Source organism: Cebus imitator, unplaced genomic scaffold (genome assembly GCF_001604975.1).
Source record: "Cebus imitator isolate Cc_AM_T3 unplaced genomic scaffold, Cebus_imitator-1.0 Scaffold200, whole genome shotgun sequence".
Classification (NCBI taxonomy): Eukaryota; Metazoa; Chordata; class Mammalia; order Primates; family Cebidae; genus Cebus; species Cebus imitator.
In genome coordinates this window covers 2,769,006-2,773,497 of record NW_016107515.1, presented here as the reverse complement: position 1 = coordinate 2,773,497, position 4,492 = coordinate 2,769,006, and positions in this window count along the sequence as shown.

Genomic DNA, 4,492 nt, shown 5'->3' with positions numbered 1-4,492 from the left:
AGTCTCATTGGTGGCTGCCCCAGAGGCAATAGATGACAAGTGTTTTCTATTCAGATTCTTAAAAGTATCTCTCAGCTAATCTTTTCTGGATCAGAGAGAGACCTGAAAAAGAAAAGGGATTCTCTACACAATGTAAATTTTCTCCACAAGAGACAGTTTGGCAGAGTCATTTCAAAAGACGTCAAAGAAATATGTTTTGGGGTAAAATACTTTGCTTTATTTCAGGACTTGCTATCTGTCATGTGGTGCTATGCCAGAGTAAGGTTGGAATTTGGTATCTTATTGTTCCAGAGTCTCTTCTGTCCATCTTAGGGTCTCTATTTTAATGTTTAATGTGTTAGTTGTGTGCCTGAACTCTAAAGGGAGGAGAGTATAATAAAGTGTGTCCAACAACTCTCCCCACTGTCTGTCATGGTCTGAACTAGTTTTTCAGGTTTAGTTGGGTCCCCTTGGCTGAGAGGAAGGTCCATTCAGTCAGTTGGTGGAGATTAGAATTTTATTTTTGGTTTACACTTTCAACATACACTTTCAGAGCCACTACTCAAAGGTGCATGCCACCCTGAGCACTGGGGATAGCATGGAAGAACACAGCCCAAGTCCCTGCTGTTTGGAGCATGCAGGCTAGTTGGGGAGCAGACACTAGACAGATAAATATATAACGGAGAGTCAGGGAGTGGCCCATACTCTGAAGAAAGATGAACCGGTGGCAGAGTGCCTTTCTAATGCATGTTGGAGAGACCTCTCTGTGGATGTAATGCTTAAGCAAAGACCTCAATAAAATGTGAATCAACTTGGCTGGGGATGGAATGTTCCAGGCTGAGAAAGAGCAATGCAGAGGAATCTGGAGCATGCTTGGCCTGTGTGAGGAGCAATAAGAAGGCTAGAAGGGCTGGAAGGGAGTGAGGGAGGGAGAGAGATGTGAGGATGGAGAGGCAAGTGGGACCTGGTCACCCAAGGCTTTGTGGGTCCCAGTAAGAATGTTGGATTTTGTTGGAATGGCAATGGGAGGTCACTGGAGGTCTTGGGGTATGAGAAGGACGTGATGGTTGGTGGGGGTGATAAAGGAGATTAGACTTTACTCCCAGACCCCCACCCAACCCTCAGCCTCTCAGCCACGGAGGTGAGTTTCTTCATTGTGTCAATGCTCTTTACCATTTGATATGTTTTTGGAGTGGCTGGTACTGGAAGCATTCCCTTTGAAATCTGGCACTAGACAAGGATGCCCTCTCTTACCACTCCTATTCAATATAGTATTGGAAGTTCTAGCCAGAGCAATCAGGCAAGAAAACAAAATAAAGGGTATTCAATTAGGAAAGGAGGAAGTCAAATTGTCTCTATTTGCAGATGACATGATTGTATATTTAGAAGACCCCATTGTCTCAGCCCCGAATCTCCTGAAACTGATAAGCAACTTCAGCAAAGTCTCAGGATACAAAATCAATGTGCAAAAATCACAAGTATTCCTATCCACCAATAACAGACTTAAAGAGAGCCAAATCAAGAATGAACTGCCATTCACAATTGCTACAAAGTGAATAAAATACCTAGGAATACAACTAACAAAGGACCTAAAGGGCCTCTTCAGGGAGAACTACAAACCACTGCTCAATGAAATAAGAGAGGACACAAACAGATGGAGAAACATTCCATGCTCATGGTTAGGAAGAATCAATATCGTGAAAATGATCATACTGCCCAAAGTAATTTACAGATTCAATGCTATCCCCATCAAGCTATCAATGACCTTCTTCACAAAACTGGAAAAAACCACCTTAAACTTCATAAGGAACCAAAAGAGAGCTCACATAGCTAAGTCAATTCTAAGCAAAAAGAACAAAGCGGGAGGCATCACACTACCGGACTTCAAAATATACTACAAGGCTACAGTAATCAAAAAAGCATGGTACTGGTACAAAAGTAGAGATATAGACCAACGGAACAGAACAGAGGCCTCGGAGGCAACACCACACATCTACAACCATCTGATCTTTGACAAATCTGACAAAAACAAGCAATGGGAAAAGGATTCCCTGTTTAATAAATGGTGCTGGGAAAACTGGCTAGCCATGTGCAGAAAGCAGAAACTGGACCCCTTCCTGACACCTTACATTAAAATTAACTCCAGATGGATTAAAGCCTTAAACATAAGACCTAACACCATAAAAACCCTAGAAGAAAATCTAGGCAAAACCATTTAGGTCATAGGCATAGGCAAGGACTTCATGACTAAAACACTGAAAGCATTGGCAACAAAAGCCTAAATAGACAAATGGGACCTAATCAAACTCCACAGCTTCTGCACAGCAAAAGAAACAATCATTAGAGTGAATCGGCGACCAACAGAATGGGAAAAAATTTTTGCAATCTACCCATCTGACAAAGGGCTGATATCCAGAATCTACAAAAAACTAAAACAGTTTTACAAGAAAAAAACAAACAAGCCCATTCAAAAGTGGGCAAAGGATATGAACAGACACTTTACAAAAGAAGACAGACCTGAGGCCAACAAACATATGAAAAAATGCTCATCATCACTGGTCATGAGAGAAATGCAAATCAAAACTACATTGAGATACCATCTCACACCAGTTAGAATGACAATCATTAAAAAATCTGGAGACAACAGATGCTGGAGAGGATGTGGAGAAATAGGAACACTTTTACACTGTTGGTGAGAGTGTAAATTAGTTCAGACATTGTGGAAGATAGTGTGGCAATTCCTCAACGACCTAGAAATAGAAATTCCATTTGACACAGCAATCCCATTACTGGGTATATATCCAAAGGATTATAAATCGTTCTAATATAAGGACACGAATGTTCATCGCGGCACTGTCTACAATAGCAAAGACTTGGAACCAACCCAAATGTCCATCGATGATAGACCGGACAGGGAAAATGGGGCACATATACACCATGGAATACTATGCAGCCATAAAAAACAATGAGTTTGTGTCTTTTGTAGGGACATGGATGAATCTGGAAACCATCATTCCCAGCAAACTGACACAAAACCAGAAAATCAAACACTGCATTTTCTCATTCATAGGCGGGTGTTGAACAGTGAGAACACGTGGACACAGGGAGGGGAGCATCATGCACTGGGGTCTGTAGGGGGGAAATAGGGGAGAGACAGTTGGGGGTGGGGAATTGGGGAGATATAGCATAGGGAGAAATGCCAGATATAGGTGAAGGGGAGGAAGGCAGCAAATCACACTGCCATGTGTGTACCTATGCAACCATCTTGCATGTTCTTCCCATGTACCCCAAAACCTAAAATGCAATAAAAAAAGAGAAAAAAAAACCAAAACATTGTTGTTTTCATCAGAGTCTTCTAATCAATAATTGCTTGGATATTGGAAAATGGCATAACTCCTGCCGGATATTTTACTCCACTTCATTTGAGGGGTGGCCTCTTATTTACTTTTTAATTATGCTCATTAAGTACTTTCTAATAACAAAGATTTTCATAAGAAAAAAACATATAGATTCCAAGGCCCATGCCCAGAGGCTAGTTTTCTGAGCAGGTCCAGGACTCAGTATTTTGCCAGGTTCCCAGGTGATTGTGATGCTTGCTGAAATCTGAGTTAGTCCTCAAAGTGTCTGGTCATGGGCCCTGAAATCCACATTTTTGGTAACTCCTCTAGGTAATTACGATTTAAAGGAACTGTATTAGTCTCTTGCGGCTGCTGTAACAAATTACTCTAAACTGGGTAGCTTAAAGCAGCAGAATTTTTTTGTCTCATGGTCCTGAAGGGCAAAAGTCCAAAATCAGATAGTGCTCCCTCCTGAGGCTCTCAGGGGAAATTCTGCTTCGGATGGCTCCAGGCATTTTTTGACTTATAGTTTTATCACTTCCATTTCTGCCTCTGTGTTCACCATTGCCGTCTCCTCCTTTGTCTGTTTTATCTTCTGTTTCTTGTAAAGACACTTGCCATTGGATTTAGGGATGAGCCAGATAATCCAGGATGATCTCATTATTGCAAGATGCTTACATTCGCGAAGACTCCTTTTTCAAATAAGTCACCAAGTGCACAAGTTCCAGGATGTGAACGTGACTTGCTGGGGGCCACCGTTCAATCCACTGCAAGGACCCTGGACCATACTTTGAGAAAACCTGTGTGTGACTAGGGGACTAGTAGGAAATAGGCTGATCAGCGAGACCCTAAGGAGGTAGAAGTCACAGGAGCTGGCGATGGGCAAGCCAGGTGGAGGAGGGTAAGGGAGGGGTCGCAACTGCCCCCACTGTTTCGACCTGGGTGCTCTGGGGCATTGATGATGCAGTTCTTGGAGACAGAGGGTGTGGAAGAAACCAGCTGGGCCATTTGGGAGGAGCAAAGCCCTCAGCACCTGGAACACAAGTCAGGGTTTTTTTGATGGGAAAATGACAGAAAAGTAGCATCAAGGAACAATTTGCATCTAGGAATTGGGATCCCTGTCCTAATCTCTCTACTTTATGAGGCTGTGTGTTGCTTTTCACGACTCCAGAAAG